Here is a 23,321-nt window from a genome sequence, read left to right on the forward strand (position 1 = left end):
GTCCCCCTCTATTCGACGTTGGTGAGGCCTCATCTGGAGTAGTGTGTCCAGTTTTGGGCCCCACACTACAAGAAGGATGTGGATAAATTGGAGAGAGTCCAGCGAAGGGCAACAAAAATGATTAGGGGTCTGGAACACATGAGTTATGAGGAGAGGCTGAGGGAACTGGGATTGTTTAGTCTGCAGAAGAGAAGAATGAGGGGGGATTTGATAGCTGCTTTCAACTACCTGAGAGGGGGTTCCAGAGAGGATGGTTCTAGACTATTCTCAGTGGTAGAAGAGGACAGGACAAGGAGTAATGGTCTCAAGTTGCAGTGGGGGAGGTTTAGGTTGGATATTAGGAAAAACTTTTTCACTAGGAGGGTGGTGAAACACTGGAATGCGTTGCCTAGGGAGGTGGTGGAATCTCCTTCCCTAGAAGTTTTTAAGGTCAGGCTTGACAAAGCCCTGGCTGGGATGATTTAATTGGGGATTGGTCCTGCTTTTGAGCAGGGGGTTGGACTAGATGACCTCCTGAGGTCCCTTCCAACCCTGATATTCTAAGATAAATATCTGCATTCCACCCTGAAGGTGAGCATGTACATAAAAGGATTTGGGTTCCCTTGGGGAACAAGTGCAATATAAAACTCAGCTCTGCCTCCCTTACTCCCCTTTAGCGCTAGCTTACTGTGCAGGTAGTTCCTTGAAATCAGGTACTAATCAGTATGGTTGAATCTGTTCTTAAACATCAAGTAATATGGTATTAACTAGACCCTAAACTAAGGGAGAGTGGGACCCACTTGTACTGCCAGGAAGCGAGTTCCAACAGTCAATAGACTGAAGTTCCTCTGAAAGAGGAATTAAAGTGTCTCACAGCTATAATTTGCAAATTAAAAAGTTCCTAACCTGCTCATTGACAGAATTACTCTATTACATTCTATCATCTACAATCCACTTGGGAATTTTTTGATTCTCTGTATAAGGCTGGCCTCCTCCAGTTCTAAACTACACAGCCACCCTCTGGTGCTTTGCTCTGTGATACAAACTCTCAAACATCAAGACCAAATTTAGAATATGATTTGGGGACTTGTGTAGTAGTAGGAACTATGTCAAGCTTACCTTTTCATGAAGATATTATTTATCCCCTTAGATAACTTTCTTCTCCTGGCACATATAAATCAGTTGTCACCAGAGAGAAGTGTGAAGTGACCTTCTTCAGTGCTCCATTGATAAACTTTAATTGACCAGAATGTCCCAAGTGAGAAAAAGACCCCTTCGCATTTCTTTCAGCAATTTACTCCTGGGTCTTTTACTTCATAGCACATACAGTTTTGCTTTAATCTACCACAGCAGACATGTTTTGAATGTTACAGCTCTCCTTTGCTGCGTTTCTTTCTGTAATTATGAATTAACATTAAAACGCTGACAATAGCCTTCTCTTTCTGTTGGAGAGCCAAGAAGCCCACAAGGGGAAGGCATCAGGTGATTGGAACTCCTTGTTGTTACTGGAGTCCTGTCCCTAGCCACTGTCACATTATTCCCTTCTGCCAGATTGTCCAATATGGCCTGATATTGACAGACAGCAGAAAAATCCTAATGAAGCCTTCTGTGATTGCCAAGACTTTAAAATTTTGCCTTCACTATCAGACAAGTACCATCTATATAGAGTGCGCAGTAGGGTTTCCATGCGTTAAAATGTTCATTCCTGTGTAATCACAACTGATGTCCGCTATGTGCTGTTTCATTCTGAAATTTCCAATGTGTCCCTTTGCATTTTCTGCAACTAAAAAGTTCTCTGAAAACATCTGCTTGATGTGTAGCAGCTGTCAAAAAAGCAAACAGAATATTAGGAACCATTAGGAAAGGGATAGATAATAAGACAGTATAATGCCACTATATAAATCCATGGTACACCCACACCTTGAATACTGCCTTCAGTGCTGATCGCCCCATCTCAAAAAAGATATATTAGAATTGGAAAAGGTGCAGAGGAGGACAATGAAAGTTATTAGGGGGTATGGAACAGCTTCCCTACAAGGAGAGATTACAAAAACAGACTGTTCCGTTTAGAAAAGAGATTGTTAAGGGGTGGTGGTGGTATGATAGAGATCTATAAAGTGATGCATGGTGTGGAGAAAATGAATAGGGAAGTGTTATTTACCCTTTCACATAACACAAGAAATAGATGATGAAAATAGACTCATAGACTTTAAGGTCAGAAGGGACCATTGTGATCATGTAGTCTAGTCTCCTCATATTGCAGGCCGCAGAACCTCAGCCACCTACTCCTGTGATAGACTCCTAACCTCTGGCTGAGTTACTGAAGTCCTCAAATAATAGTTTAAAGATTTTCAAGTTACAGAGAGTTCACCATTTACACTAGTTTAAACCTGCAAGTGACCCATGCCCCATGCTGCAGAGGAAGACCAAAAAAAACTTCAGGGTCTCTGCCAATCTGACCCAGGGGAAAATTCCTTCCCAATCCAAAATATGGCAATCAGTTAGACCCTGAGCATGTGGGCAAGACCTACCAGGCAGATACATCTGAAAGAATTCTCTGTAGTCATTCAAAGCCCTCCCCATAATAGGCAGCAGGCTTAAAACAAACATAAGGATGTACTTCTTTACTTCTTGTTCACACAACACAGTGAGTCTGAAGAACTCATTGCCATGGGATGTTCTGGGTTCAAAAAAGAATTATATATGTTTATGGAGGATAGGTCAATCAATGGCTATTAGCCAAGATGGTCAGGGATGCAACCTCAGGTTCTGGGTGTCTGTAAACCTCCAAATTCTAGAAACTGGGACCGGGCGACAGGGGATGGATCCCTCAGACTTGCCCTGTTCTGTTCGTTCCCTCTGAAGTATCTGGCACCGGCCGCTGTCAGAAGATGGACCATTGTCTGACCCAGTATGGCCATTTTTATGTTCTAAATAAATAAATATAATGTATCTTGCCTTTTTTCCAAACTTTTCTTGCACAGAAGTTTAAAGCTACTGAAATACAATGTATTTCAAGTGAATACACTTTGATGTAAATGTATTTACCTTAAGACACAATTTGATACTTCCAAATGCAGTTAGAATATATTAATGCTCTACGAGGTATCACACTGATAGGCAAAAAAAAGTTCCTTCCCACTGTAAATAGAGCTGCTCTTTTTTAATATGTTTCTTCTTCAAAGATGAGATAATAAACATTTCCATCTGGGATCCAACCCGGCTGTGGAGAAAGAGCAGCAGCAGCATCCAAAGTAGGAGTAACAGCAGACTTTGGTGTCAAAGTTCAGTTCCCAGTGCCATCCTGTTGTTTATATGTGATCAGGGAAGTAAATGAGTTGGAAAAATACAGTCAAGTACATCAGGGTAAGGCATTATAATCAGCTGAACATCCCTCTGTTGGATAAGCATTGGTGTTGAATTAGCATTTTTTATTTTGACTATTAAATATGTTTTACCTTGTAAGCAACTTGCATGTAAGAAACTGGTAAAGCAGAACACCAACAAAGTATGGCAGAAAATTACTAATACAAAAGTTCCCAGAATGTGATGACCTGGTTCGGTGATCTACCAGAGAGCTCGCTGCTCAGGTGGTATGCTGGCTTTCTTCCTGGTTTCCAGCTGAATGAAACAAAGCCAGTGGAAGGGGAAGAGAAAAAATAAACAGCAAAAAACATCAGTGTGGTTAGCTTTTTCAAAAAGGTCAATACTCATTACATTAAAGACAGCTTTAAAGGAAGGCACAAAATACTTTCTCAATATGACTTTTCCATGTAACATAAGTTGCCTTGGGGATGTTATACAATCGTGGGAGGTGCCCAGGAGACAATCTCAGTGGTAAGATGTGAGGCCTGTTATAGGAAAGTTGGAGAACATCTGCTGGAGCACAAATAGGTTTCCGTATCCTATTTGCACAGTAAAATATATCCTGCCAATTTCAGCAGATTTTTTCAAAGATCCCACAAGCATAAGAGAACAATGTTAACTTCCATCTGTCCTACATAGGTTCTTTTCAGATTTCTCATGAGAGAATTGATTTACCCAGATCCTAGTAGAAGACAAACATAGTACAAAAAATGCAGGACCATATGCTCCCATGGCTAATGTGCCACATGTCAAAGAAAAGCCGTGCGAATTGGCAGTGTCTGACGTGTCAAATGTGACGAAGTGAGATTATGCCAATAATTAAAAATGGATATTTACTGCACCACAGTGTTTGTGATATTCCTTATGTTTATAGTGGGAAGTACTGCAATAAAGGATTTAGGGGCCTTATTTAAAGCCCATTAAGGGCCATAGAAGGACTCCCCTTGACAGGGCTTGGATCAGGCTCTATTAGTGGTGGTGCTGGTTGCACTTAGTATTAAGGCTGCCTGACACTTCCCATTATAACACCCTTTTTTCAGTGGCTTATTGTCACTGTTCAGGGAAACTGCACCTGTAATCCACCTCTATGGTCCAAGAAGGACACCCACCTTTCAGCTTCCAGCTGGCAGCCATCACCTCTCTTGGGCAGATCTCTCAAAACTCCTGATCAGGGTTTTTCAAGGCTGCATAGTTCCCTGCCTACACGGTTAATCCCAACAAGCCATACTGCCTAAACAAGCCTGCATCTGCACTTTGCTCTCTTCTCAGAGGCTACAAACAATTGCAATTGCTCACAGTTATAAATTACCACACAGCTCTTTCTAAATAAGCTAATTTATTCTTAAAGTGAAATAATTACAGCAAAAGTATATCAGAAACAATAAAAGAACCTACATCCATGCTCATAAGTTTACCAGAGGTCACCCATCTGTCTTATGGGGCCTCCATAGGCCAAAGTCCTTTCAACCCTTCACAGGAAGGACTGGAAGCCCCCCTTGGACAGAAATTCCAGCCCATTTGCTGTGTCAGAAAGAAGACCCTGAATCAGTTTAAACTCCAGCTGTTTATCCAAAAGAACTTTCTTTGTCTGTTGGTCTCTGGAGAATCCATTCTGAGCTAGTATAGGTGAGCCTGTCCAGGTGGTGGTACTTCTCTGGAGTGTTACTTGCTAAGTGAATTTGCCTGATCACCTCTCACTGTTCTTAGCTCCTGGAGAAGCTGTGGTCACTCTAGCACAGGGAATTACATACAATCCCTGGCCCGCAATGATACGTAAACTTGACACAGTAAGATCTCCCCAAGATATTGCAAGAAATTGCCATATCTGTCACACTGATAACTTTGCTGAACTTTTACCATTGGGCTCAAATTTTCCATGCTGCGTGTCAGCTTCATATCAAAGTTTTTGGAAAATTTCAACCAAAAAGGTTCAGCTGGTTTTGGAAGAAGCAGCCAGGGGAAAAATATATTGGTTTTTTTTCAATATTAAAAAAGTTCAGGTGACCTTTTATTTGGAAAGCTTTAGTGCCTCTGTGCATTGATCAGGGATTTGAAATTTGGCCTTTATATCAGGGATGTGCCTTTTGCCATCCCCATGAAAATCTGCCAAAATTTGGCCAAGTTATAAGCCTTTGAAAAACTTCAGTTTGTATATGCAGGTAGAGGAGGCCAGGGTAGGGGATAAAGACATGTGAGATGAGGAGCTTGGGAGATGGGTAGCTAGGACTATCTGGGCAAGGAGAGTGGGGACAAGAGGTTGGGGGAGGAAACAAGCAATAACTGGGTAAGGATTGGTGGGGAGACTGAGATGGGGTTTTCAAAAGGGTGAGACTAGGACTTGCTGGGTAAAGAGACCAAGACTGGGATAAGAAACCTGAGGAGTGGAGACTGGAGCTGGGTAGGTGAGGAAAATGGGACTGAAATGAAGGGGCAGGGGTGGGGAAGACATAGGCTGGAGGGGACACACTTGGAGGTTATGGAGAGATTCCCCTCCAGAATCTTGACTGGAATCCAAGATTCCTGAATCTCATCATTCCTCTGCTATCAGAAAATATCTCTGAAACCCTCTGGCAAAATGTCCCATTTCTTTCTAATGCTGGTCCACACTGAGGATGACAACCTACTGTTGCTATCAGTTACACTGTTAGCTCAAGTGGCAGAGGTCTGTGTGGTGAATCTACCTGCTAATAATCCATGTGGGTGTCAATATGATGCCACATGATGGCATTTCTGCGAGGGGGTCAGTTTGCTTTTTAAAAAACCTAGAAAAGTACACAGAAAAAAACTGTTACAAAAACTCATTATTGAGCATGCAACATCAAGCACTCAGAAGTTAGAAAATGCCAGAACTAAGGTTGTCTGGGAAACTTTAATTTGACCCCTTTGTGTGTGTGCATCATCATAGAATCGCAGAAATGTAGGGCTGGAAGGGACTTAGAGAGGTCATCTAGTCCAGTCCCCACACTCAGGCCGGGCCAGGATACCTAGACCTGGATCCCTGACAGCAACCGAATGGATGGTGCTCATTCAGGAAGAAGCTATTCCCTATTTTGCTTTCACTTTGTTATTCACTGTGTGCCCATACGGTGGGGTTTACAGACCCCTCACTAAGAGTATGAGCTTTCGTGAGCTGTAGCTCACGAAAGCTCATGCTCAAATAAATTGGTTAGTCGCTAAGGTGCCACAAGTACTCCTTTTCTTTTTGAGAATACAGACTAACACGGCTGTTACTCTGAAACCTCACTAAGAGTGATGGAGTGATGGAGCTGTACTGAGCTCAGAAAGCTCCACCCCTCAGCAGCTGCAGAGCATCCTGCACACGGGAGGGCTGACTTAAAAGGTGACTCTGACAATCAAGCACGGGGAGAGGCTGCCTGCAGAAAGGAAGCAGTTAGCCTCTTCTGGGACAGAGGACACAGCTGGGGAGACACTATGGTAAGGCCTGTTTGGGCAGCAGGGCCTGATCCCTTTTTCTCTCCCTTACAAGGGAGGCTCATTGGACACCAGGAAGGGAGCTGTGAAGACTTGTTGGACACCAGGAAGGGAGCTGTGAAGACTTGTTGAGACTGCTTGAGCAACCCTCTTGTGGGAGGGAGGCAGAATGCTGTGACCTTGCCCCAAACTGAGGAGAGACGGGGTGGCAGGAAGTGGCCCAGAGTATGAGCTAGAGGGAGCTGAGATGTTCCTCATCTCTTCCCTGTTGAGCCCTGAGCTGGCACCTGGTGGAGAGGGAAGGGATGGGTTCTCCCTACCCTTCCTCTGCCCCTTCTCTGACTGGGGTAACTTGGAGAAGGCTGGACTGTAATTTGACTGCTAGACTCCCAGATTGCCTGACCAGGCCACCCCTAGGACTTTGGGGACTGTTGAACTGTGGCCTGCCCACTAGGCCTTCTGGACCCTAAGTGAACCCTGCTACAGCTCTGATGTCTTAATTCTGGAATAGCCTAATTTTCTGTGCTTGGCTTTGCAACCCTAGGAATATTCTTTCAACATTTGTTAATATTGGTATACACTGCACCATGGCCCTCCTCCTGCTTCCACTGAAACCAATGGCAAAACACGCCCTCAGTCAACTCCTAGCTTTACAAAGCTTTACAAACCAGGTTGGTTTGTAGAGAAAGTCAGCATATCCGACAAAGGGTGTGTGCATGCTTCCCTGCAAAATCAGCAAATTCAGTACAGAAATACCATTGTGCATTCATGCTGTCCTAGGCAACACTTGCATGGTTTGGGAGCTCATGGAGACTCTCTCCTGCCTTCATAGTGCAGCTCATCTCTGATTTCCAGGGATTCTGGATTGTTTGATATAATTCAGTGTCTTCTGGCAAGTGTTGGAATGTGGTACTATAACACGATATTTAAGCCTTGGAGGTTTTGCAGAGTGGGTTTTACAGCTATTCTTGCAGCGCTGAGGCATGTTGGCTTTTGTACAGATCTGAGTGTATGTCACAGTATATATTGAATCGTCACTCTTTTGCAGAGCTTTTCACACCTTTTGCCGCCTCCTCTGGTTTTAACTACCCAAGAAGTGTTATCTAGTTCTTTTCTGAGCATCAGAACTGAAAGAATGCAAACGGAACAAAAGTGTAGGTGTGAAGGGAACTGTGCCTGTCTTGTTTCTGAAACTTTAGCCTGACAAGGAGTATGTGCATTAATAATTACAAAAAGTGTCTTGCTGTACTGAAAAAAGTTACACATCCAGGTAGTATCAAAAAAGTTCATTGAAAAGCAACTGGGAAGGCATGTTATTTTTAGGAGTTAGTTAATTCACAGCATTTTGTGCCCAAAATAAGGTATCCAACTGTTTCATTCTGAGTCATCTTTGTTCACAGTATTACATAAGAAGAATATTTTAGTGAACCCTATCATCTAACATACCTGCCATATTCTTTATATTATAAATTCACACTGTGTTAGAAAGTCTTTAGAAAATTACATTTTTAAAGCGTTAACAAAGCAAAACAATATTTCAGGTACAGTAACTCTTATGTTGTAAAATGCTGACTTTCTTAATTATGTTTTGAAATATTCCATGTCTTTTTATGATCATTTTCTCTTTTGCAGTTTGTGCAGTACTTATGTAGCCAGGAACATGTGTTTCAAATTATCTTAGTTTTTCAAATTAGCTTTGTGTTCAATGGCAAACTTTTTTTAGGTACAGCTCCTCCTCCCAAAGAAGTTAACCCTCCTTACTCCTTACAGAGCAGACAGCAATGGTGGTTGATTCTAAATCCATTCTAGATCTAATTTAATCAAGAAACCACTTTAAACGTCCCCTAGACAAGAGTTTATAAGCTGCTAAACTCTCAGAATGTTTTATGAGACAAAATCAAGTTTTCAGATTGAAATCATACGCAGCATAAGAGAGGGAAAAGATGTCATTCAGCCTATCCTCTGCAAAACATTTTCTAATGTTCTATATAGTAAAGAATCCAGTGTAACCATTTACTACTGTAAGTGTAGATGTTTTAGACATCTCATTTTTATGCCTATGTACATAGCCCCCATCACCTTAGTATATGAGCGCTGCACAATCTTTAATGTATTTATTCTCGTAACACCCCCATGAGGTAGGGAAGTGCTGTTACCCCAATTTCACAGCTAGTCTCTCTGCACATCAGTTTTCTAAGTGACTTGCCCATGGTCACTCAGGAAGCCTGTAGAAGAGCAGGGTCTTGAACCTAAGTGCTAGTCGGTGCCCTAAGCACTGGACTATCCTTCCTTTCCAGGATATGGAAACGAGGATGTGACATGACCTTTGTTCACTATGGCACTAAATGGAGCCCAGTTGTCCATTCACTTGTACTACTTGTGAGTGAGAGGAAAAGTGCAAGATGCATCATTTCAATGCATGGGGTAACTTGCATCAGAAGGGCTGTGTGGGTACCATTTCCATGGTTGCTCTCAGGAATAACCAAGGGTATATAGAAACTTTATTCTAAAGTGTTGTGCTTGTGGGGAAATTGTGTGGCTATCTGAAAAGGAGGCATGCACACCAAGAGGAGGCAGAGTGTGGCATTGTCTCCCTCACTAGCAACCATGTAGCCCAGACAATAATGGAGCTGGAGGTAAAGCAGCCAGAGGGACCTTTAACTCACGCTTTGTGTCCTATGGCCTTCTACCATGCCTATGCTGTGTAGCTAAAACAGATGTGCAATCAGCATAATATACTGCAGTGCTTGAAAGCCCCAGACAATAACACAACACAGGCTGCCTGCATAGGGCACTGGGATGCAGTTCTGCCAAGCCAATGTCACTGTTTCAGCTGGTGAACGCAAGCACATCTACACACAGGGACATATAATGAGGACCTGGGCACCAAACAGCTGCTGCAGACTTGTTTTGATTTCCAAGTTTCACTAAGTAACAGACTCCTATAACCCAGGTATAATGAGGACAGGAAAGCAGTGAGGAGCCATCAATGCACATTCCTGTGGCATAGACTCTCTCAAAATGCACCCCCAAAAAAAGAGATGTTTCTTTTGTCTCGTTGAGTAACCTGTCCTGTGACAGTCCCTGTGATTGTTCTATTTTTCTTCTCTCCTGGAGCACCACAACTCTATGGGTTGGTTTCTAGTCCCAAGCACTTTGGTTACAGGAAAGGAAGTGGCTGAGTGCTGCCATGCTGCTTGTACCCTTTGTGACTCTGCACTTTTCAACTCTTCTTATCCAACAGTCCTGGGCCTCAGCTGGCTCCTGTCACTGTTATCTGTGCAACTTTGCAATACACTACTTTTCGTATTTTTCACAACTGTTTAGTTTGTCAACACTTTTTCCTCGCTCTTTTCTCACCTTTTAATGCTTTCTTGGACCATCCAGCTTCAGGTTGTAAACACCTGCGTATGCATCCCCACACATATATAAACCCTTGCAGCTACAATTGTTGCAAACTCACAGAATTGTTGCAAACACAGAGAATTAATTGCTTTATGTTTTTAATATAAACTTCCTAGTTGTATGTATAAAGTCAGTGATCATGTTATCTTCCTTATCCATTTCCAAAGCCATTTCATAATTGCACTTAGAATTTTATTTTCATTTTTCTAGAGACATTTCTTTCCTCTTGTCCACTGAACTCTGGGGTAAGGGATATTCTGTGCTATACGTTTGCCTTGAAACGGAATCAAATGATGTTTTAATATTTGCCAACTCTTACCATAGGGGGCGAGTTATATGGGTCTGTGGTGCCCGGGCTCCAGCAATATTCAGAGTCCAGGGGCCCGGCTCCACCAATGTTAGGGACTGGGTCTCTCCCCTGGCCCCACCTGCCACCCCCTGCACCTCCCCAGAGTGTCCCCCAGCCTCCCCTTGCTGCCCGGGCTCTGCAGCCTCTCTGTCTCTCCCCTGCAGCTCCATGCTGCCTCCCTGCATCAACTGCCGCTGCAGGGTCCTAGCACCCCCCACCCAATACTGCCAGGACAGGCTGACCCTGAGCCTGCCCTTCCCTCTCAGACACTTTCATTTTCCAACGGGACCCTCCACCAGCACAGGGGGCCCCTCCGCCCACAGTCACCGCTCCTGCCCCACGCTGGACAAGGGGCAGCCCCACCCCCAGTGAAGCTACAGTAAGGGGCAGCAGCAGGGGAGGAGGTGCACATGGGATGGCAGCCCCCCGCATGGCACCCACCGCAGGGGAGGTGAGGGGGCTTCCTGTACGTGAGAGGGGCCCTAGGAGCACGTGCAATGGCAGTGGTGTGAGGTGAGTGTGGTGTAGGGGGGCCCTCCCCCCGGAGCTCACTGCTGCCTGCGGGGAGAGGGCTGGGGGGAATCCTCCTCTCTGGCCCTTGCCCCAGGGCAGCCTGTCCCACCCCAGAGCCCTCACCCCCTGCACCCCAACCCTCTGCCCCAGCCCTGAGCCCCCTCCCACACCCTAAACCCCTCATCACCAGCCCCACCCCAGAGCCCTCATATTTTTACATTATTTTAAAAAATATACAGTAAGTCCTCGCTTAATGTTGTAGTTATGTTCCTGAAAAATGTGACTTTAAGTGAAACGATGTTAAGCGAACCCAATTTCCCCATAAGCATTAATGTAAATGGGGGGTTAGGTTCCAGAGAATTTTTTTTTGCCAGACAAAAGCCTATATATATACACAGTATAAGTTTTAAACAAACAATTTAATACTGTACACAGCAATGATGATTGTGAAGCTTGGTTGAGGTGGTGGAGTCAGAGGGTGGAAGAGGGTGGGATATTTCCCAGGGAATGCCTTGCTGCTAAATGATGAACCAGCACTTGGCTGAGCCCCCAAGGGTTAACACATTGTTGTTAATGCAGCCTCACTCTACAAGGCAGCAGGAATGGAGGGGGGAAGACAGCATGGCAGCGAGAGAGAGACAGAGACACACACCCTGTGTGTGAGAGAGAGACTTGGAGACAGCAGTTGCTGCCAGCAAGCTCCCTCCATTCTGAGCCCTGCTGTGTCCCCCCCTGCTCTGTGGAGATGAGTGGGGGCAGGAATGGGGGAGGGGGACACCCTGACAACAACATCCCTCTTTCCCCTCCCCACCTGCCCATAGGGTGACCAGACAGCAAGTGTGAAAAATCAGGACGGGGGTGGGGTGTTATAGGAAAAAGACCCAAAAATCAGGACTGTCCCTATAAAATAGGGACATCTGGTCACCCTACCTGCACAGCAAGCAGGAGGCTCCCGGGAGCAGCTCCACGGCAGAGGGCAGGAGCAGCACAGGGCAGTGTGGGGAGGGACGGCTGAACTGCCCGGCAATTGATAGCGTGGTGGGCAGCAGCCGCACAGGGAATTTAGGGGAGCTGATGTGGGGGCTGTCGGCCCACCCTGGTTCCAAGCCCCCACCAGCTAGCGCCAACGGGCTGCTCTTCCTGCAAGCAGTGGACAGAGCAGGCAGCTGCCAAACAACACTATAAGGGAGCATTGGGCAACTTTAAACGAGCATGCTCTCTAATTCAGAGGTTCTGAAACTGTGGTCCGTGGACCACCAGTGGTCTGCGAGCTCCATTCAGGTGGTCTGTGGATAGTTCCCTCTAAGGTGCACTCCTGGGTGACCGCACATGAGAGAACGAAGGGCCACCCACCTAATTAGTGGAGCTGCGCAGGCGTGGCTCCTCTAATTAGGTCCCTGGACAAGATGCACATGTAAGAGGAGGTGGTGACCTTGGGGGGAATAGGGGTTAGGTAGGAGGGGGCAGTGGTGTGAGAAGAGGGGGTGGGGGGAATTTGGGACATGCAGGGCTACAGTGGCCAGAGAAAGAGGCTCCAGGGCTGCGGCTGCTGGGGAGAGACCCCCTTCCTTCCCAGCTTCAGCTCTATGGCTGCTGTGGCAGGGAAGAGACCCCCCCCTCCTTTCCAGCCAGAGCTCAGGGGCTGCTGCAGGGGGGGAGAGAGGGAGAGACCCCCCCCTTCTTCCCACTCCCAGCTTGGGGGCTGCTGCGGTGCGGGAGAGAGGGCATATCCATCGCATTAGAAAGGTTAAGACTACTGATATTAAAATATGAGTTGTGTGCGTTTATGTGTAGAACAAAAAAAGTTAATTATTATTTAGGGTTTTTTTAATATAGCACATTTATCCAAAGTGCTTTACAATAGTTAGCTAACGGTACAAACAACATTTGGAAAGATCACTAAGTGGTCCATCAAGACCCTCAGCAATTTTCAAGTGGTCCACGGAAAAAAAAGTTTGAGAGCCACTGCTCTAATTGATCAGCAACGTAACAACAAAACAACGTTAACCGGGACAATTTAAGTGAGGAGTTACTGTATATTGGCTTACAAGGCAGGGGTGTGGCGGGGGGGGATTTGGACCTGTTCTGGGCACCACCAAAAATTATACAAACCTGCCACCACTGACTTACAACTTCACGGCAAGTCTCATGATACTTGGCATTTTTCTTAAAGCTTCTGCTCCAGGAATCAAAGGATTATATGAGAATCTTAGATTTAATTTTTTGGTTTTTAGAAGTTTTTAGCCTTCACTGTTGTAGGGTAAACCTTGAAAATGTGGCTTATATGCACCATGCCGGGCTCAGAAAGAACCCCAAAGTTTGGCTTAAAACATATGAGATTTTAAAAAAACAACCTCGTTATTTGTTTAGGGCCTGAGTCCTGATTTTTGAATGTTTGGAGTTTTGCGATACTGTAACTGTAATTTAAATTCTCTAAAATCAGCCAGTGGCAGCATGGCAAGGAGCCATTTTTTCTACCAGTTCTTGTGGGGGATTGCAAAAAGCAGTGTAGTGACAAAAGGAAAACACACACATGGTCTGAGATTCACAGGATGTCCTATGAAATATTTTCCCTGCTTTTTCTGCAGGGCTGTAAGTCCAAGATGAATGATGCAGACGAACAGTGATTGTACCCAACTTTTAAAATTCCCTTAAGTTGCTTTATGTTGCTAGAAGCTTTTAGCAATATGTTGTATTATGATGTGTTCATTTGCAGTATTTAATTCAACTACTACATGTCTCTGTATGTTGTGTGGAGTTCCAGACAGGTTTTTGATCCCTGGCAAACAAAGCAGGAACTCAAGCTGTGGGGAAGTCTGTTTGTGAGTCTTTAGTTGGCAGCTGTTTGTTAAAGAAAAAAAGGCAGACAGTGTAAGACAGATTGTGGTTCTATGCTGTATATTGTGACTAAAGATAGTGTAATGTTTAGTTTGAAACTTTCTCTGAAAAATGGCCTCTTTTCATGGAAAATTGTTTAATTTTGTTTTGAAATTTTCCAATTAACAAATCCCCTGAAAATTGTAGGGTGTGTAGGGGTGGAGATGTCACTTTCTCACTCTGCTTTCTTCACTCCCCCCTTCCTCTTCTCCTTTTCTCTCCTCCCTTTTTCAGCAGCAAAAAAAGAGAGGAGAAAAAATTAAAGCTGAAATATTTTCAGTGTTTGCATCTCACAGAAAAATTAGAACAGTTAGAAAGGAAACATTTTGAATATTTTCATGTAAAATACTTAACATTTTTGATCAGCTTTAATTATGATATTTAGTGAAACCTCTAGTGGCGAAACAAATTATCTTCTTGTTTTCTTGGTGCAGTTTGCAAAAGTCACCAAGGATCAAGTATCTTTTGTTAATCAGTTTCTAATTCCTGCTATTCCATAATGCTGAGAGATGTTATTTGTTTAATTAATAAATGTGCCAAAGTGGTGTTAAACCTGTTAGAACACTGTTTCTGTTGTATTTCACGGATTGAACAGTGGGGAAAGTGGTACATTTGTTGTTTAATATAAGAGCAGTGGTGTGCTGTTGTATGAGGAGGGCTTGGTGCTTTTGCTAATGCAAAATGCTGCCAGCAGGGATGCTGATCTTAAAAGTAAACCTCCTTGTTTGCTCATTTAGGAAGGAGAATAACATAGGAGAATGGGCATGGATCGCTAAGCAAACATCTTAGAAATTGAAAGACGTTATGAACTAATATTTTATTGTAACACAGTAAGACGGCTGTACAGCAGTTAATTGCTGAACTTTGTGTTACAAATACTGTTTATGGTTTGTGTTAAGCAGTGTTAGTGTTCATGCAATCTGTCTGTTTTCTAGTCATTTTCTGTAATAGTTTGCCTGAGTTTAAGTGTGTGTTGTTATAAATCCAGTATATGGTCACAGAGTGAATGTGGAACTCTGTTTATACACTTCACAGTATTCCAGCGGAATCTAGCTTCTAGTAGTCGATTAGTCGGCTGGGATCCCCAACTAAATATGTCTGGCCAAATTCAGATGTCTAAAAAGAGTAAACTAACTACATGAGTAAGTTAGTAGTTTTCAAGGGGGAAGCACCACATCACAATTGATTGGTGATGAACATGGAAAATTATATCCCAAAACGAAAAAAGTTTGGGATTTTTTAATTTTTTTAAATTATTTTTAGATTTTCAGTCTTTTGACACCCCGCTCCCCCTGAAAATGCAAAGAATTTGGATGAAAATAGGAAGGGAAACTGTTTTTGTTAATTTTTGTTGGAAAAAAGGCCATCTTCCAACTATTTGTACCAATATGTCCTGCTGTTTCAACACTGAAAATGATAGAATTTGGGGACTTGATGATTTCACTAAATTTTCGTAGTTTTTTTTTATTTTTGTCAGATAAACCTTCAGTGATAATTAATTAGGAGAGTTGTGTTTTCTGTTTCAGATACTGAGCTAAATCATCTTGAACTTCACTGAATTAGAATCATCTACTTAATTTAGGTTTCAGAGTAACAGCCGTGTTAGTCTGTATTTGCAAAAAGAAAAGAAGTACTTGTGGCACCTTAGAGACTAACCAATTTATTTGAGCATAAGCTTTCGTGAGCTACAGCTTATGCTTATGCTCAAATAAATTGGTTAGTCTCTAAGGTGCCACAAGTACTCCTTTTCTTTCTACTTAATTTAGTCATTTTTAGAGCATTTTGTTGAAAATTTTGAATTATTTTCACCAGCTCTAGCACTTAGCATATTAAGATCTAGGGATGGTGGAACAAACCAAGTATAAAGCCCAGCTTATCTGGGCATGTTATGGTGAGTATGTGTTTCTTTCTAACTTAGTGGCAAAGATTTTCACATCTGTATTCAATAAAGCTTTTGGCTGTTTTGTGTCTGTGATAGTGGATGGCTTGTAGCAGTGTGGTCTTCAAGGAGGCTTACCCTGTTTTCAGCTACAGTAATTCAGCTGGCAATGGTTTCAAACTTTTGTTCTGCTCTATTTTCATTATGCAGACTTTTTCCTTATGATTTATCTTTATCAGTTTTATCATTCAACCGACATTCTACCCTTTCCTCTCTATCTGATTAGGCCCGTTCCTAAACATTTCAATCAAAACTCTTTTCCAGATTGATTATTGCATTTTCAACTGAAGAAAATTGTGCTTTCCACAAAAAAATTCCAATTTTTAATCAGAGAAACAATCCTTCTGCCCCAGTGTTTGCAATTTTCAGCTGAAAATATTACGATTTGGGGTTTCTCGTTGAAAAGTCAAAATTTTCCATGGAAGACTTAAATGAAAACTATTTTTTTCACTCTTGTTGAAATTTTCCAAACAGTTCTACGCCTGACTACTTGCTCCTCTGCTACTTAAGATGAAGGTAGCTACAATCCCATTTGCAGTTAGGGAACAATGAAATTGGCTCAAGTCTGATGGCTTCTTTTATTTTGTCCTTTTTTATTATTTTGTCCTTGCTCATCATGAGTGAATTGTGTTCCGCAGAAGAACATTTGTCTACCTCTGACAGTAAAAGCAGACATAGTAGCAGCAAATTATAGGCCCTTCCCCCTCCCCCAATTCCCTTCTTACTAGAGAAGGGTGAAAGTTTTCAAATTAAAATGTTTTAGTTGAGAATGGCATTTTTTCAAAATCAGAATTTTTTGTGAAAACATTTTTTTCAATAAGGGTCTTATTTACTTCTCATCCTTCCTCCCACGCCCCCAATGAGACAGTAAAAAGCTAGCTTTACAGTCACTTTCTCATCTGTATCCCACATGATCAGCTCTGTATACAGACTCAATTCTTGCTTCTATGCTTGTGCAAGGTTTTTTGTCAGGAAATCCAACATTCTTGGTGGTCTGAGTCCCTCCATGCTGCCTGCTTGCTCAGTTTCTAGGTACTGTTTTGTTTGCCTGTTAATCACACTCTTCCTTGCTGTGGGTCTCATTAGACCACTGGTTCTCAACCAGGGGTACACATACCCCTGGGGGTACATCCACTCATCTAGATATTTGCCTAGTTTTACAACAAGCTACATAAAAAGCACTGGCGAAGTCAGTAGCAACTAAAATTTCATACAGACAATGGCTTGTTCATACTGCTCTCTACACTATACACTGAAATGTAAGTATAATATTTATATTCTAATCAATTTATTTAATAATTATATGGTTAAAAATGAGAAAGTAAGCAATTTTTCAGTAATAGTATGCTGTGACTTTTTTGTATTTTTATGTCTGATTGTGTAAGCAAGAATTTTTAAGAAAGGTGAAACTTGGGGTATGCAAGACAAATCAGACTCCTGAAAGGGGAACAGTAGTCTGGAAAGGTTGAAAACCACTGCACTAGACTGATTGTTGCCACCATATTTAGCATACCATGTGCTGGGTAATGCCATATGAGGACACCATGTTTCTAAATCAAAACTCTCACTGTATTAAGTGATCTACGTACAGACATACGGTAACTGCAGCAAGCATTCTATCGATGTGCACACAGACTGACCTCCTGGTACCTCCTCCAAATTCTTCCCTCCGGGAGCCAGTAAAAGAGATGAAGAGAGGAAGCCACCTCAATCATATCACTGTGTATCTCTTATTTGGTGCCTATATAGTACAACAATGACCACCCTAAAAATACCTGACGTAAACATACAGATATTATACATGGGTTTCCCATAAAGAATACTTCTGCTAGTGAAGAATGTGGGTATCCACTCTCTGTGCCAGCCAGGTTAATGAATGAGTGCATATTACTCCTATGTCCAAAGCCTTTCACTGGCTGGGTGACTTTCAAGGTGCTAGTTATCCTGTACAAAGCCCTCAAGGACGCACGAGAGTCCAGATACCCAGGGACATCCTCTTGCTTTCCAGCATGCCATATGCCCTGAACAGATTGAAGGGAGATAGGGGCAAGGTATTCTTAGCAGTAGACCAGGGATTGGCAACCTTTGGCATGTGGCCTGTCAGGGAAATCTGCTGGCGGGCCAGGATGGTTTGTTTACCTGCAGTGTCCACAGGTTCGGCCAATCGCAGCTCCCACTGGCCGCAGTTCACTGTTCCAGGTCAATAGGGGCTGTGGGAAGCGGCATGGGCTGAGGGATGTGGTGGCCGCCGCTTCCCGCAGCCCCCATTGGCCTGGAATGGCAAATCGCGGCCAGTGGGAGCTGCGATCGGCTGAACATGTGGAAGCTGCAGGTAAACAAACCGTCCTGGCCCATCAGCGGATTTTCCTGACGGGCTGCGTGCCAAAAGTTGCCAATCCCTGCAGTAGACCCTGGCCTTTAGAATTTATTAACACCAGAAAGTCATCTAAACTTGCACCTGGCCTCTTTCAGAAAACATAGTATGGTTTCAATCCTGCAAACACACATATGCTTAACTATATGAATGTGAATATTCCCACTGACTTCAATGAGATTACTCATGTTTGAAAATTAAGTGTACACATTAGCATTTGCAGGATCGGGGTTAATTATGCACCTACTTTTGCACAAAGTTCTAACGGGTCTTTAAAAGCTACAACTGCTCAGGGTCCTAATTAAGTTTTTATCCAATAAAATTAAAAAACTATAGGAAACAACAAAAACTCCATGAGAAAATTACACAACATGCTGTTTTCATGCTACATAGGAAAGTAAACCAAAAGAGACAAAGCAAAATCTTTATTTAGGCAAAACTCCCCGGTTTCATCAAGAGTTTATCCTGACTAAGAGTTGCAGAGTTTCAATTGGAAGTAATTGACAAAGTATAGTAAAGGTATTTTAAAAAAATTATCCCCTGTTTCTTTAAGAGTGTTCTCATTTTTTTAAACTGTCCTTCCTCCATTCTGCTTCAGTCAACAGAATAATAAAATCACCAAATGGTACCTGTAAAGTAACACATAGGAGGCTGTATAAATCTGATGTTACAGCAAAAGAAAGAAAAAAACTAAAAATACAGATGGAAATAAAGCAAATAGAGAACTCCTAGGTGAACATGGTTAGCAGCACACAGATATTCAGACAGGCTGCTGCAGACTAAGGCTGCAATATAATTTACTTTTCAAATGAGGAATACTAACCTAACAAAAATTGCACAATTTAAGTAAAATGTCACCATGTAGAGATCAAAAGCAAGAGGGGAAAAATATCCTCCACAATAGGCTAAAAAGGAGTCTCAACAGAGCTCTGCTTGCTCAGACAAACACATAATGAGGAACCATTTAGACTTTTGAACCCAACTAGACAGATTATGTTACTAGGAATGTCAGATTTCAGTTTTAGCAGTCGTCAGGGTAAGGGTTAACTGGAGACGCAGCATGTTAACTGTATCTGTGGAGATTATGGAATGTTTATCCAGTCATCAGATTTCCTGTTAAGTGTTTGGATTTCCTGAAATCCTTGCTATCGACCCAAGTGCTGTCCACTGAACAGACTTTTGTGGGGGGGTTTTCTTTGTGCTCACATGGTAGGCTTTCCTTCCTGCTCCCTTCCCAGTTGTAGTTCCTGTGTGTCCTTACTGCTTAGGACACTTATGGATGGAAATCAAAACTTTTAGTCTCCAGAAATCTGTGGACCACTGTACATTGGATTTTATTTTTTTTTAACTGGAAATAACAACTGAAGAAACATGGTTTCTTTCAGCGGCCCGTGGGAGAAGATGTTTTAGCCTAAAATGGAATAATGGCCTTAGGTTTGAGAAACAAATTTGGAATGGGAATTCAAACTGCACAAGTTCTGGTGAGTTGCAGCATGCTAAAGTTAGGTGTGGTTAGTACAGTACTTAGACAAAGACAAGGTGTGAGTGTGTGTCCATTAAATCTGATTGCTAATCACTTTACAACAGACAGATCCATGAAACTGAGGAGAAAGGACTTTTGGGGAGTGGGGTATGCTGGTGAAGTCCATTGTTTAATTCCCTGTAAATGCATGCTATTTACCTGAACAAAATATATAGAGCCTGATTCTGCAAATCCTTGCTCTTGAAAGTAACCCTTACTCACGAGTAGCCTGATTAACTTTAAGAATAGCACATGTAAGCAAGAGCTTTCAGGATTGCGCCCATATATAAGTTACTTGGTAGACCACAATGTCTTGATCTTTTAGAAAAGAGTGAGTGAATCAGAGGTTTTTGTTAAAATAGGAATTTTATGGCTGTATTTTTAATTGTAGTCCTCATAGGTCTTTTGCATGTTGAATCTAAACTTGGTTTTAAATTTTAAAAAGAATCATTGTGACACTTTTTTCCTATTGCCTTTTCAAATAAATTTGTAATAGAAGCAAAAATGTATTTAGTGCAGCTGTATTGCTAGAGGCCAAAAAGGGGCTTCTTTTTGTCTGTAGCAGAATTGCTAAAAGATACCCTGTAGCAAATGAATTGTGCAACTAAAACAAAATGTAAGACGTGGCTTATGATTAAACTAGAGTGCATGGCAGTGATAGTAGTCTTGTGTATTTTTAATTAAACCCTGATCACAAATTCAGCGAGTCTGATGGTCTCACATTCAATGAGTCAGCATTTGAAAGGAAATGCTTAAGGCCCAATCTTGCAGTCCTTGCTCAGGCAAATCTTTTCTAGAAAATCAGTGCGAGTTCTGTCTGAACCAAAGGGAAAAATCAGACCCATATAGGCACTGAACTATCAAAATTCATTTTACACTGTCCTTAAATAAATGCTCTAGTTACACTCAACACTTCTGAGTTATTTGAATTAGTTCAAAAATCTTTTAGTGGGGGTGGGGGATTAGATTGCCTCAAATTGCTTGGATATTAGGGAGCATCTGTGCTAGAGGGAATTATGTGTAATAAATTTACTTGAGATATTTACACCTCAGCATTGTTTTCACACTGGAATACTGAAATCTCCCTGAATTTTAATGTACAGTATTGCAGGTCTGGGGCAGTCAAGCCATTTTAAAACTAAAACTCTCTAGGTATTTAAGTGGGAAAATATTTTTCCATTTACAAACTGAAAGAAAGCGCTCACCAACTTCTGCATTTTAATCTTACTGTGTGGAGGCCTTGGAGTTTCTAAACACATTTGTTTTTATTTTGGTGCTCCCTCTGCCTATGCAACATCTTGGACCTGATCCTGCAGTTCTTAAGCAACACACTGATGTCAATAGGAGGCTTTTGTGAGTGAGATTGTCAGGATTAAGAACATCTTCTTCCATCAGTCTTGTAAGAATGCCATTTTTATTGTTTTCTTGTGATACTGAAGAGAAAGTAGCCAGTGTTTTACACATGGAAAGTTGAGATTCTCTTTCAAAGTTATGCACTTTGAGCTTAATCCTTCCCAGACACCCATACTCATGTGAGTAGCTCCTTGGAGCCGACAGAGGCATGAGTAGGGACCTGAGTAATGGTATGCAGGATGGACCTTTGGTGTTCTGCTGTGCATTAAAGACTGTACACTACTTTGGTTATCTATATGCATGACTGGAAATAAAGCAGAATAGAGGGGGATATCCTAATCTCCAGGCTATAATGTTCTGTCTGCAAAACTCCTAGCAATACCAAAGGGCTAAATGCCCAAGTCCAGGTGTCACTGGTGACAGGTGATCTTCAGAAAATTCAGAGGATGAGTTGAGATAAGCATTGAAAAGAAGTATGGGAACTTTTCCAAGCCCAATCAAATCTCTTGGGTTTGAAAATCAGGTTGGCAGTGTCATAAAAACATAAAAAAATGCCAGTGTTTCTGGTTTTGGTTAAGCTGGAAATGCTCTGAGCATAGTCCTTCTAGTGACATTTTGGTATTTCCTCTTTTGCCCACACCCAGAAAGAGGAAATGCAGATGCACAACCTTTATTTCTTTGTGTATGTGTTTTTTTTTCCCCTTATGTGAACTTCCTTTTTCACAAAGTTTTAAATTTCAGTTTGGTTTGGACTTTGGGAATTTGTTCAGCGTTCTGTTTATTTAACTGCACCAAGCCATCTCCCCTTAACTAAAAATGATTATTACATTTGTTTTGTTTTGTTTTGTTTTTTTAAATGTAGCCTTGATCCAGCTACCAGTGGCCATTTGCGGACATAACAATAAGCACCATGGTAACTCACCCTCTGAAATATTTTCAGTGACAGTCAGCATAGAATGGGTTGAATGGGCATCGAGAACAAACCACCCTGTTATCCTTGGAGATATTTTCTTCGGGTCTTTTTAGTCTATTCCTAATGACCACCAATAAGCTCTACAGTTACAGACCCTATTGTACAATCTCCTTTCTGCATATATGAGGCTCTCCTCAACTCATGCTCTCATTCTGTGCCTCTCATTCACTGTTGGGCCTGCCAACCCTCCTCCTTTTCTTGTTGTTGTTGTTGGCAAGAGTGAATAAACAGTTTTGACAGGCATAGAGTACTGGAGAATCAACTTAATACATACAATGATGTTTCTCTGCTCAGACGATCGATGGACCAGAGTAACTAAGCTATTTTGACTAAATCATATCTCACATTAAAAGCTTCTAACCCTTCCTGTCCCCTTTGTTCTATGGCGAAAGAGTAGGATGTGATTTTTGCATCTCTTCTGGCCTGCAGAGCATTTTTAATCTTCAGTCATTTTTCTACCATTTCTCAAACCCTTTCTAGCAGTCCTATTGTAGAACCTATTTTTTTTTTTAATGGCCACCCAAACTTCAGATGAAATTCCCACACTTGTGGGCACTTCAGGCACACTAGAGGGGTAACTGTCCACATGCATTTGTATGTGCTACCGTGGGATCTGCATGGACAAATAAGGCAGCTGATTTTGCAAAACTGTCTCCTTGTATGATTGGGTTCATTGCACAAATATCTGTTCCCTGGCTTTGCCACCCATAACAAAAAGAAAAGGGATTTTTTACTTTATGGAATATTTCTGTCACGCAATGAGAATTGGCCCAGATTTAAAGTAGGCTCAGTGGAGCTCAGGAGAGGGTTCCAAATACGCCAGTGTGCTTGTGCTTCTCTTGCCCTCTGCTTCAAAGTCCCCTTTTTGGCTTTAGGAAGCTGAGGTACCTCAGATACAAGGGAAGGAAGGACAGAATATAGAGCAGGGGTTCTCAAACTGGGGGGTCGGGACCCTGAGGGGTCGTGAGGTTATTACATGGGGGGTCGCGAGCTGTCAGTCTCCACCCCAGATTTGCCTCCAGCATTTATAATGGTGTTAAATATATTAAAAAGTGCTTTTAATTTATAAGGGGGGCTCACACTCAGAGGCTTGGTATATGAAAGGGGTCACAAGTACAAAAGTTTGACAACCACTGATATATAGAGTCTTAAAAAAAAACAGGTCAGAATAAAAGGAATGGAATTAGCACTCAGATTGGAATAAATTCAGTCTTGGTATTCTGCCCACAAAGCAAGCTC

General features: G+C 42.3%; 1 protein-coding gene and 1 long non-coding RNA gene across 6 annotated transcripts in view; one reads left to right on the plus strand and one right to left on the minus strand.

Annotated features, from left to right (window-relative positions):
* Nucleotides 1-23,321, plus strand: part of ASAP1 (ArfGAP with SH3 domain, ankyrin repeat and PH domain 1) — a 362,608-nt gene that overhangs the window by 28,124 nt on the left and 311,163 nt on the right. The window contains exon 1 of one of the 5 annotated variants that reach the window (XM_048841650.2): nt 19,442-19,715. The exons of the other annotated variants lie outside the window; for them this stretch is intronic. The gene's annotated coding sequence lies outside the window, so the exon portion shown is untranslated. Of the gene's footprint in view, nt 1-19,441; nt 19,716-23,321 lie in introns of those variants that run through there. 5 annotated transcript variants of the gene reach the window in all.
* The window catches only part of LOC142070942 (uncharacterized), a 65,426-nt gene continuing 45,505 nt past the window's right edge, over nt 3,401-23,321 (minus strand). Inside the window, exon 4 of the long non-coding RNA XR_012666874.1 lies at nt 3,401-3,600. This is a non-coding gene — a long non-coding RNA (uncharacterized LOC142070942). The remainder of the gene's footprint in view (nt 3,601-23,321) is intronic.

The sequence above is a fragment of the Caretta caretta genome, chromosome 2, assembly GCF_965140235.1.
Source record: "Caretta caretta isolate rCarCar2 chromosome 2, rCarCar1.hap1, whole genome shotgun sequence".
Classification (NCBI taxonomy): domain Eukaryota; kingdom Metazoa; phylum Chordata; order Testudines; family Cheloniidae; genus Caretta; species Caretta caretta.